Raw genomic sequence first — 13,638 nt, forward strand, 5'->3', positions numbered from 1 at the left:
GCGGCATGAGCGAATCCCAGTCTCCCAGATGTCGGTTGGGGATGCTAACAGCTGCTCTAACTCGCCCACAATGTATGTAATGTTATTGTCAGTTCTATCAATTCTGTCAATACCATCATGTTTTTCAGACCATAGTCAATGACTCTTTCTGAGAATTAACAGAAGTTGAGGTTTAAATATAGGATTTTTATATATAACACTTTGATGGTTTAAGTTGGCCTTATAAGCTGTGGACTTTTTTTTCAGAGGTCCTAAATGAATGCTGCATGTATTCTAAATGGCTTTGTGGGTAATTTAAACAATATCCTGGTACACAACACCAAACAGTTTCTAAAACTGATATACTCTGCCAAAAATATGTCCTAATTTTTTCACTTGAGACATCAATTATGTCAGTCTTTTTCTTAGTTACTCAAGATTTTCACCAAGTAAATGGCCAACAACACAGGCAAACTAGTAAACCACTGCATAGCCCACACATAAACTTGTAACACTCTTTAGTCTTCATTTTTATTTCAAAGAGACTGCTAAAGGGTTAGGATATCAGTTCAAGACTGTCTTCAGTCCACACTGGGGTAGGAGTCTTGCGATGTGAAACTAGCCTCACAGTGTTTAGAAACCCAGACCTCTATTCACTACACCACTATTACCTAGCACATTACGCTATGTGAATGTTGGTTGTACAAAGGTAATGTTTCGTGTAAGATAAAAAAAAAAGAAAATTATTTGTAAAGGAAGTTGATTATGTCAATTGTGTACCTAGTAATCTAATGACCCACTACAGTGTGGAGTGGGACCGATCTTTAGTACTGTCACAACATCTGATCAATTATTTCAAACGAAATGGAGCACTGGCAGTTGCAATAAAAAATGCTGTGTATCAATTTCACAGTATATCTACTGAAATGGACAACACTTATAGAAAGTGATAAAAACTATTTTTTGCCAGATTGGGTCTTTTTAAATAGTAGATGGACTGCAATTTATGTAGATGGGTGGCAGATGTAGTGACGAATCTGCCAAAAAATAAAAGCATAACCGACTTCCTGAACAATATGAAGACGGCTTATGAGTTTATTCTCAAAATAAAAGGTTAGATTAGTTTTATGCAGAGTTCATTACTGTTGTCTGTAGATTCTTCTGACGATATGTACAGAACTGAAATTTTTGCTTACTTGGGTCTCCACAACAGATCAGCCCCAGCCCCAGCCCCGCCTCCCCGAAGACCAGCCCCACCCCGAAGACCACCACCTCCTCGAAGACCAGCCCGAAGACCACCACCTCCCCGTAGACCAGCCACACCCCGAAGACCACCACCTCCCCGAAGACCAGCCCCACCCCGAAGACCACCACCTCCCCGAAGACCAGCCCCACCCCAAAGACCACCACCTCCCCAAAGGCCAGCCCAACCCTGAAGACCACCACCTTCCCGAAGACCACCACCTCCCCGAAGACCAGCCATTAGCCCAAGAATATTTAATCCTGGATCTTTATCCCATGGACCCTCAGCCCCAGCCACAACCTCAGGAGCCCCAGCATATTCCCCAGCCCCAGGAATGTAAAAAGAGAAGACAGAGTAAGTACACATTTGTTGCAGCCAATCTGTAAATTTGTCCCATGTTTTTTGTATTCATTGTATTGATCTAAAACAAGTTACACAAGGTGAATGCCATCTCTTTCAATTAATTTAGCCGCTCCCCTGAGACTCTGAATATATCATTCTTTAACTCATCCCCTTGCACTCTCAGCCCCAGCTGTAGACCCTAAGCAGCCACGGAAAAAGAAAAGACAGTGTAAGTACACATTTGTTGCACCCAATCTGTAAATTTGCCCATATTTTTTTAATTGTTGTATTAGCCAAAAACAAATTAACCCAGGTGAACTTCACCTGTTGCAATAAGTTAATAAAGGGTAAAATACACCCATGCCAGTCTGATGTTCGCAGTTAGTCCTCTGCCTTTCCTTTAAGTTGTTTACTTTTGTAATTTTATAACCCACAAGTTTGTTCTTCAGAAAATGCTTAATTATAATGAATAACTTTGATCATGCCAACAACAAATAAGTCAGTGAACTACACTATATACAGTGATATGGTTCACCATTTCTTATTATCTCTCTATCCACTCAAACTTTTGGGAAAACTGTTATTTTAGCTATCAATAGCAGTACCACTCCAGCTCAGTTTTGATTTCCAATATCAGCACCTCACACAAGAATCTGAAAATGTCATTCTTTAACTTTTCCCCTTGCACCCTCAGCCCCAACCACACGCTCAGGAGACACACGATCAGCCCCAGCTGCAGGTGAGTGTGAATAGGCATAGGATGAGGTCCCATTAGAGCTGAAGTAGACCAGAAAGAGATCAGAGTCCTCTTTCAGAGAACTCATAATGTGAACATAAAGATTATTGATTTCTTTTTGCTTTGGTCCACTTCTTGGTTCAGTTTAAAAGGACTAGGTTTGGTTCAGTTAAAGGGGACAATATGAATATGAAAACACCCAGACATTAATAGTATACTTATTTTTATGTTTATGAAACAAGCAAACTTGCGCCACTTTCGGCACAGTACGTGAACGGGAATCACGTCCTCAGTGACGCGAATCATGAGTGAGTGACAGCACGAACGTGATTCACGTCCTGGCGTCCCTCCTTCGCGAACGACCTGTTGAGGACGTGAATCACATTTGCGCTGTCACTGAATCAGCGTGAACGTGAATCACATTCGCGAACGTGACGGCAGGTCATGATGCTACACGGATGTTAGCAACACAGCGCTAATTTTAGCAGTACGGTAACTGAACGTGAATCAACTCCTCTGCCCTGAGTGAGTGGGTGAGTGACACAGCGCCACTCTCAGCACAGTACGTGAACGAGAATCAGGTCCTCAGCGACAGTTCTCTGTGTGCAGTAGGTTCGCAAATCATGAACGAATCACAGCGCGAACGTGAATCACGTCCTCACAGTTCTCTGTATGAGTCGCGGCAGTTCCACTCCCGGCCGGCATGCTCGCGGCTGAGCTCAACTGAACTGAGAAAGGAACAAATCAGTTCATGAAGTGATTCTGTTCACTTCGTTCACTCAAAAGATTTGTTCGTTTGAACGACACGTTCGCGACTGACACAACACTACCTCACACGCACAAACTAGCAGAGGTGAACTGCAGCAATGGCGAGTCCGGAGGGAAAGTTAACGTTTTCAAAGTGGAAGTACAGACACTACTTTAATCTCCTTTGTCCACGTCTGTTGTAAGATACTCTGATCTAATGAAGCATCTCTCAGTGGCACACGCTTCTACAAAACTAACACTGGCCAAAAACTCTGTTGCTGACGCTGTTGATGATGATAGCAGGCCAGGTGTGGCTAACGTGAGCTCCGCAAACAGCTTCACAAAAACTTGTGACACAGACTGAACTGAATGCAATGATAGACAGGTATGTTGTCGAGAACTTGCTCCTGTTATCAACAGCTGACTCAGTACCCTCAGAGCACTCACTGGCAAAAATATCGGGGAGAGCAGGTGCTGGTCCGCCATGCAGAAAGACATTTTCTAAATACATATGTAGATGCCGAGTACGCTAAAATGACTGCCGAGCTCAAAAGGGGGAAGAAATAAAAGTAACGCAATAGTTACTTTTCCTGGTAACTAATTACTTTTATAGTGGAGTAATTCTGTTGCTAACTCAGTTACTTTTTGGGAGAAGTAACTATAACTAATTACTTTTTAAAAGTAACATGCCCAACACTGCTAATACCAGAGAGTTCATAACATGCATATAAGGACGTTGATGATACAGTCAACGCAGAGCAACTACACAGCCCAAAAAGCACTAGAGAACTGAGGCCCCATCAGAGCCTAGGTGTACCAGGAAGAGATCTGAGTCTTCCTCTTTGAGATGAACTCATGATGTGTGCACGAATAGAATGGAGTGCTTTTTGCTTTGGTCCACTTTAAAAGGTATTAGTTCAGTTCAACTTAAGGTGAATGTTTATGATAATGCACTAAGGCTGCAAAGAAAGCAATACTAGGTTATAGTTTAAGGTTAAGCTTTTTGTGTCAGCTCAGCATTTTAAAGTCACTACAGACAATGTGCATGTACTTGCCCCTTGGGACTTGAGATTGTGAAATGACCTTAGGCTGGACACAAACTACACTCTGTACCTGTGGGCACTTTATGGCATAGGCATTGTTACATTAAAGGTGTTACAAAAGCACACAGGACTGCATAAGGCTACTCTAAGAAACTGTTTAAGTGACTGTTTAAGTCTTGATGTTTCCTGAGTGACTTTTGATCTTGTTTGTGTGAGTAGTGTCATTCACAGAAACAACAGTGTACATTGTCCCATCCAACTTCTCTGCCAGCTTCTTCTTACCTCTTCCCTCCTTGTTAGCCAGTAGCTAGCTGCTCCCTAGCTCTCTTGTTGTATTGCTCTGTCTGCCTAAGCTGCTGCTTTCCAGCATGACACTGCTCCACCACTCTTTGGAATACCCACAGGATCACCCAACATCTGCTACTTGTTGATCTGTTGATCGACAAACTGTTTTTTGCTTTTGTCATTTAAGGTTGCAAAAAATGCAGGCGACAGATGGTCTTCCCAACTGACAAAATCATCGCAAGACGGATGAATGGGGTAAGATGTAGAACCATATTTTTCATCAGGCTGTCTGAAAATCTCTTGACTGGCTCATCTGTCATTCCACATATGACAATACAGTGACACTAAAGCAAATCTCAACCCTCTCACAAGTGTTACATACAGTAAATCCTAGCCAAGAACAACAATGCAAATGGAATGCCACAACAGATGTTTTTTATAATTTTTATTGAGCTTTCAAGCCAGTGTAGAGAGCCAAGTTTGAAAACCATTAATTGAATGGTAAAGTCATTACAGTAACTTCACTAAACGGATAAAGTGTGTGTGTGTGTGTGTGTGCGTGTGTGTGTGTGTGTGTGTGTGTTTCTGCAGGGGAAGGCAGAGGTCAAGGTGCGCTGGCTGCCTTGCCCTTCATGGTGAGTGCTGGCTTATTCTGTATATGTAATACGTATTCATTCATTCATCCATACCTTAGCCCTATGAATTAATGTAACTGCGGTTTTACTTAAAGATGATGATGGAGTATTACTTACACATTTAAATGGGTAGTATAATATTAATATACTTGTTATAATATACCATAGCTACACACACAGTCGTAGTGTTTTCACACTTGGTCCCTTTCAACCCTCAAAGTGAACAAAGACGAGTGACTCAGCCATTTTGGGCATAAGGAACACACCAACAATACTCAGACCCCTCTTGAAGTGAACCGAACTGAGACCACATGAGTACATGTAGTACAAGTAAGTCTTCTGGCTCACGTTTGGTCGTATGACATCTGAAGCTAACATTCAAACCAGCTTTGCCCTATACATTTGCTAATTCTATTTGGTTTATTTGGTTGATTTTATATGGTGTTTGCCAAACAGTCATTTTGTTCAAAGTGAAAACTGCTGAAAACCAAACTCAGTCCTCTTAAATGGGCTGTGAAGTTGACTGAAGCAAAATATCCCAGGTCCCCTTGTGTTCACATAATGAGTTCACTTAAAGAGGACTCAGATCACTTGCTAGTCCACTTTAGCTCTGATGGGGTCTTTAGCCCAATTCAGGGTTACATGTTGACGCAGAGTGCAGAGGGCTCTGTGGTGCCAGACAGATACTATTGTAACAGGGTTCGTACGGGTGCTTGAAATCCGTGTTGTGTTTTCAAGGTCTGAAAAGTGCTTGGATTTTTGTTTAAGTGCTTGAAAGTGCTTGACATTATGTCTATGCTAATGTCATATACTCTATGTCTTTCACAAAATTGGGATCAGACTGGATAGTTTGCTTATTACAAGGAGAAATAAAATCAGTAAGAGAACCGTATGTGGAGATGTTTCCTCCTGGGCTCCGCTGAGCCTCTCTGCTCCTCTCCGCGACCTGCCGGTCTGTGTGTGACCCCGCCCCTTTCAAAGAGAGACAGCAGGAGATGACAAAATGCCAGGAAGCTGTTGTTTTAACAAGCGTTGGCTTGAAAATGATAACTACAAACTATGGATAAGATAAGGACCGAATCAAAGAGTGGCTTCATGCAAGGTCTGCAAAAAAGATTTGCAGATTTGTGCAATGGGAGAGTCTGCGCTCTCCAGTCACAAGAAATGTAAGTTAAGACTTTTTGAGTAACTTAGGCCAACACTGCACGTTAACACTTTATGTTAACCGCTAACATTAGCTAAACCATAACACGCTAAAGAATAATTAACGCATCATTAATCACGTTAAGTGACCTTGTTAAGTTAGTGCCTGATTGTTCATGTGTCGTTACACATGCAGACTGGTAGCAATAGAGAAGGATGGCTGAAGAGAAGGTCGAATTTGATGCACCAGAGCTGAAAGTGCCAGAGTCAGAAACGGGACTGTTCAGTTTGTCTCTGTAACGTCACACCAGGCACTAACATACGTAAGAGCTTTAAAGCTCCTGTTTGTAAGATGGTAAAACTGACGCTTTGGGTTTCCCAACTCGTCAGATACTGACGCTTTCAGATGGTGGCCAACCCGACCTACAATCCTAAAGCGTCAGTATCTGAGGAGTTGGGAAACCCAAAGCGTCAGTTTTACCATCTTACAAACAGGAGCTTTAAGTGTGAAAAGGAAATGTTCACTTTTCTCCCATTTTCATGACTTACTTCTAATAAAGTAAGATTAGCCTACATTGTAAGGCCTTTTAGCTAATGTTTATGAAGTTTTTGTATGTTTTATCTGGATACAGACTGATGTGAAACAGATTGACGTTATGTCGCTGTTCTATTGGCTGATATATTATAGTCAGTAGCCCAGCAGAACTAACCTGTTGAGGCAATGATAGCTTACCTTGTTATTGCTAGCCTGGACGGGGATCTTGCTCACAATTTTTCTAAAAGACGGAGAATCCACTGTTGAAAGTGGCAGCATATCTTCGACAACATACTCTGCCACAGTCTCCTCACTTCTTGCTGTTCAAGCATCGCAGATGGGGAGAATGTTTTTGCTGCTTAGTTTTTTCTCTGCTCTCATCCTCAGTTTGCTTTCTTTTGGTTACTAGCTTAATGTTAGTGTGGCACCGCTCTAGATGTTTCGTTAAATGTTTCGTTAAATTGCTGTTTCGCGAGGTAGAGAGATCTTTTGGTTTTGCACACAAAGTGCACGTAGCTATAATGTTCTTCACATCCTTGTCTCTGAGGAACTGAAAATAATGAGCGTATGTCCATCTCGCGAGTCCAACTTGTCTGCTGCTGCAGTTGTCAGCACTAACAGGAAGTTGTTGGCGAATTTGTATAAAAACAACACACCACTTAATTTCGGGTTTAAAAGGCATTGTAACACATGTTACTGGGATTTGTACCGAGTAAAATATTTTTTTTGTAATGCCTTACATTACTGCGTTACAGCAAAAAGTAATGCATTACAGTAATTGCATTACTTTTGTAATGCGTTACTCCCAACACTGCATTTTGAAACATACAAACTTATGTCAAAAAGGAAAATTACAGGGTGCTCTCAGGTCTCTCTTTGTCTCGGTGCGAGTGTGCCTGAAGAACGCCAAGTAGCTTCCAATTTTTTGAATAAAACTTTGTGTTCTCCTTTAATTTCTAAACTTTTTGCTATTATGAAACATAATTTTAGAATTTTAAAGCACAATGTACATAATTGTGATAAAAAGTGAAAAATAATAAAAATGAGTGTGTATATTCCTGTAGATATGTATTTTACCCCAGCGATAAGGTGCTGGAAAAATTTGAAAATGGCCCTTAAAGGAACTTAGGGCAGGATCACGAAATAAGACTCAATAGCGACACGACGGCCGTTTGGGTAACTGCAGCCATCAGCCAAGCCGGCGCGGGAGCGCGCATGAACTCTTCACAGCAGTGCAGCTGATGCTGTGACACGGTTATTTGTTTGCTCACTGTTCACGCGACCGTTTACTGCAAGACTTCCTCGCATACCTCCGCGGAACTACCTTGGTAGCCTACATCAGCGAACAGCATGATGTCAAGAGACGAAGTAAGTAAACTAAGTGTTTATCTTAGTTCAGCTTTAGTATGTTTCTTTGACAACATTAGCGCATCAATTCAGCAAAACGACAGTTGTAATGTAAAGTACGCTTACCTTACACTGGCCAAATGGTTACTAAAGTTCAAATTTCACCAGCCACGGTGAATAACAAGCTAGCGATAACCATTGCTTTGTGATTGAAGCTAATGTGACTGCTAACAATGTTATGGTGTTTGACGAGCATTTGGCTTGTGGCTGCAGCTAATTTCTGACTGTGGTAATTACCAACATAGCTAATATTTATAACATTGGATAAAGCTTGCTAACAAGCTGACATTAGTGTGCAGTCATTATCATGTAACAGCAATAGTATGATTCAATATCTCAAGCCACGTGTTATGTGCCAGTGCCAGTGAGATCATTTGTGAAATCATTTCCATTATAAGACAATATAAATGGTATGAATAGCACTGCGCCATAACAAAGTAAATACAAGGAAAACAAAAATGTCATTATGTCATAACTGGTATTATACTAAGTTGAATCAGAATAAAAATAACATCAAATAAAATCAAAACATCACTTTGAGGATTACTAAAGTTATTCTTATTAGTATTGTTCTCAATGTTTTTTGTTTCAGGATTTGGAATTGACTCTGGAAGGAGTGGCACACATGGAGATGTACTGCCTGGATGAGGGTACACTGCGTCTGGTTAGGTTGACGTGGAACAACACTTTTGCTCTCGAGGACAGCCAAGATGTGGGCAGCGATAACCGAGAGTTTCGGTTTGCTTCCTACTGGCGATTTACGATCTGGCAGGATGGGCATCAGAGAAGAGGGAACTGAAGGCCGATACCGAGCTGCTGTGTTCTTCGTATCTGGTTAAACTTCCCTGACCCCTTTGCAAACTACACAGGTTACAAAGAAGCTCCATTTAGGGTGCCTGACTGATATTTTCTCCTGTTTTGTGTCCCTGTGACCACAATACCTAAAAAAAAAAACATTTCTTAGCCAAAGATTCCACTTTCCTCCAAAAATAAAAACTATTTATGCACATTATATATTTTTATATTTATTTTCAAAGTTTACAGTATTTTTCAAATTTGCAGTATGTACAAAGTTTTATTTATTTATTTTTTTTACATGTTTATAATAAAATAAATGTGTGGAAAACAAGACGGTCTTGTCTTCTCTCTTTTCTTGCTCACGTCTCTGGATCATGTAGCTGAGGCCTCTATGGAGAGAAGAGAACAGTAGCGTTAGAACACATACCAATGCTCCATAATCAAATCTGGTAATTATTATGTTATATTATAACATTTTACAATGTTTTGTCTATATTCTGAAAAGATTGAAATTCCTAATGACCAAAACTTAGAAAGTGAAAACATACTAACCCCTCAGACACTGGTTCAATTGGTGATAATCGATGAGAGAGTTTAGCAGCTATTCGCTTGCTGGGTGTTGATGCTCTCATCTCCTTACTTCCCCGAGTAGCAGCTTCAGGAGTCTGCTTCTTCTGATAGCTGGAAAACAGCAATATTTTAAAAAGTTAGAGTCTCAGTCAGCAAGCTGGCTGTGACTTTGCTACCTTGGTGTCTTTTCTCTTTGGTCAGAACAACTATGGCCATGCAATGTTTGCCTGTAACAATAATAATATCAAAATACTTGCCTCAGTCAGTACTTTTGTGTGTTTCACTTTTACAAACAATTTCTCCTGCTTTACTTACAACGTAATGTATAATGTCTGGAGCAATCTTGTGTGTAAGGTACAACACGAGAAAAATAAAGGCTAAAAGCTCTATTGATGAGTTGAGACCACTCTTTTAGCCCACCCACCCCAAGGGACTCAACCACACAGACGTGCTTCACAAGCAAGGTCGTAATAATAATAACAATAATAATAACAACTTTATCAGACCTGTAGACACGCACAATATCTATTATTATATAGCACCACCTGAGCTCGTTTACATTGTGCACTTCACGGTTAGCTCTAAACTGCCTTTTATTCAGCTACATCACAACAGTATCATCAACTCGTCAACACAATAGCCCCCAAGCCATGGCCTGTAAATACCGTTACTGTACACCCCAAATACTGTATTTACCAGGGACAGGAACGAGACGGGAGCCGGTGCTGTGTGTATGACTCATTCTTTTTGGTTTTAAACGCTTCATCACCCATTAGCATTAAAATACTTATAATGAATGTTTATTTTTTCACAAATCCTGCCCTAAGTTCCTTTAAAAGTGCTTGAATTTGACCTTGAAAAATGTGTACGAACCCTGTTGTAAGGGTCCACCTACCACATTTCTGTGCCTCCTACCGTCGTGCAATGAATTACATAGCGACATGGTTAACCCGACACAGAACTTCAAAAGTGTCATGACTGTGTCCAAGTGACTGAGTGTCCAGTGTTTTGCTGCATTATGTAACCATGACTTGGGCTTCAGTCCTCTTTCTGTTCACACTTCTCCCACCTGGAGATCTCTGCTGCATTATGGGTACAGTAGTTTTCACTAGGAACAAAATGACTGCTGTTTGACAAACACCACATAAAATAAACCACAATAAAATTAGCTAACAGAAAAAGGGCAAACCTTTATTTATCAGCTTCAGATGATATATATTCAGACTTGAGCCCGAAGAGTAGTTGTTGGCTTGTCTGCATGTTCCAGCGGTCTATGGGAAGGGTCGTGTTGTTAGCAGTACACAAAACGCGAACCGTACCATGGACAATGAAGCTAACTGTTCTCTGTGAAGGGGTCTGATTTCGGTTGGAAGGCACACATGCGCACAAAATGCTGAGTCACAAGTCTTGAGTTCGCTTTAAAAGCTATAAGGGACCAAGTGTAGAAACAAATTATAAAATGAATGACCTAGAAAACTATTGTACAACACAATACCATTTTTTTATATTGTATATACTGTGTGTAAGATGACTTGTGCACTATTTACAGTGACAGAATCTGGGAGGACACCTGGGAGCCGGCCATGAAGTTTAACTCCTAACACCACCTATTACTACTTTTTTTTCTACTGTTTGTTTTGTATGTATGTATATTTGTGAACAATTTGATTACATTTTGATGAATAATGAAGCATTATGTTGATTATTCCTTGAAAAATCTTTGTTTGCCCCCTATGTTCTGTAACCTGTTTGGCTGAATCCTTTACATCTTATGTGCTGTATTTGATGGCAAAAGTGAGATAGCAGAAAGTCGCATGCAGTGACAGAACAAGTACCAAATTTGACAGTAATTGGATAATAGGAAATATTATATGGAAAAATATGCAAGTGAATTGAAATCACACAGCGTTTGAAGCGCCACTCAGAAAGGCGATTTTTTCATCTTCTTTGCCTCATACACAGACGTGTCAAGTTTCACAAATCATTTTCTCATCCTCTCTGTCAACATACAGTATGTGCATAATATAAGGTGATCAGACTTCAGAGATCAAAACCGGAGACATGAGCCTGAGACAGCCGGGAACATTTCCAGCTTGGCCATCAATATAATTTAAAAGTTTTATGATTTCTTGTCATAAAACCAGGGACAGAGGTAGGTTTCCTATGTTTTCCCTGGGAATGTGCCCGGACACTGTAGACATCTATCTGGTCACCCTGGAATGACTTAACAGGTGGGTTTACTAAGGCCTATGACAGTGGTGGGAAATCTAAGACCTGGCCCTGCAAGGTAGGTCACATGTGGCCTGTTTAATCCGGCTGTAGCTACACTCGTTCTTGAAAAAGGCCACGAATCATACTGATGTCAAGATTCATCTTTTTATTTCCTCCTCATTCTCCTCCAACGATGACACGACAAACAATCTTGAGACACCGTGAAAACTGAAACATAAAAATCTAAGTGAGGCCAATGCAGCGCAAAATAATAAACAGAATGCAGTCCCATTAGAAATAACCAAAATAATACACAGGCAAACAAAAGTATATTTACCGTGTGCGCCTCTAGAACATAGTGTAGTTTGTTTTCTTTTCTGACCAGGCGTCCGCCATGTAACCGGACTCTCTTCGCTCTAAGCGCGCGGTCTCCTTCTACCCACAATTCCTCATACAACAAGGTCATATGACCATAGACATGTATATATGTCTATGCATATGACCGTACGTTTCAAAATAAAATAGACCTCACATTGAAACTCTTTCTTTATCTTTACACTCTCATTTTTAATACTCTAAATTATTTATGAATTTATACTTATTTATTAACTTTTTAAACCACTTCATGAACTCATGAAATACTGTCTCCAACAGTTACACCGGCCAATGTCTTAATGATCAAAGGCCTCAGGTTGGATTTGTCATCAAAGTGTTGCATTATTCATGAAATACACAGCCCCCACTTATTCTCCAAGCATACTAACTATGAGTTAGCATAAATCAGGCTGCCTGGCCCGTCAGTGATTTTTTAACCCAGTGTAGTTTTTCATATAAAAAGGTTTCCGACTCCCAGCCTATGACCTTGCAGTGACTGCTTGCAAGGGTGCCAGGCATGAAGGTTGTGGCAGCACTGGACTATTTTTCTCCAGCATGCCCGCTGACCCAGGCTGTGCTGTTAGTCTGTATTTCTTTTTCAGCCATGGCAGCAATACGCTTCCATACAAATACAGAGTGAGCTACACTATATTGCCAAAAGTATAAGCTCACCTGCCTTGACTCACATTTTAACTTAAGTGACATCCCATTCTTAATCCATAGGGTTTAATATGACGTTGGTCCACCCTTTGCAACTATGACAGCTTCAACTCTTCTGATGTGGCTTTCCACAAGGTTTAGGAGTGTTTATGGGAATCTTCGACCATTTTTCCAGACGTGCATTTGTGAGGTCACACACTGATGTTGGAAGGAAAGGCCTGGCTCTCAGTCTGCGCTCTAATTCATCCCAAAGGTGTTCTATCGGGTTGAGGTCAGGACTCTGTGCAGGCCAGTCAAGTTCATCCACACCAAACTCTCGCCTCCATGTCTTTATGGACCTTGCTTTGTGCATTGGTGCACAGTCATGTTGGAACAGGAAGGGGCCATCCCCAAACTGTTCCCACAAAGTTGGGATTATGGAATTGTCCAACATCTCTTTGTATGCTGAAGCATTCAGAGTTCCTTCCACTGGAACAAAGGGGCCAAGCCCAGCTCCTGAGAAACAACCCCACATCATAATCCCCCTCCACCAAACTTTACACTTGGCACAATGCAGTCAGACAAGTACCGTTCTCTTGAAAAACGCCAAACCCAACTCATCCATCAGATTGCCAGATGGAGATATGCGATTTGTCACTCCAGCAAACGCGTCTCCACTGCTCTAGAGTCCAGTGGCAGCGTGCCTTACACCACTGCATCCGACACTTTGCATTGCACTTGCTGAAGTATGGCTTGGATGCAGCTGCTCAGCCATGGAAACCCTCCTTCCTCCAAGTCAGTAGTAATGCCCTAGATTCTCAGCAGTATTAAAAGCTCTTAAAGTGACTCATGTTGGTCACTATTTCCACTAAAAAAGAAAGAATAAACAAACAAACAAACAAACAAACAGCTTCATTTAATATACGGGGCCTTCAAAGTGCTCTCTGAAA

Source organism: Sparus aurata, chromosome 7 (assembly GCF_900880675.1).
Source record: "Sparus aurata chromosome 7, fSpaAur1.1, whole genome shotgun sequence".
NCBI lineage: Eukaryota > Metazoa > Chordata > Actinopteri > Spariformes > Sparidae > Sparus > Sparus aurata.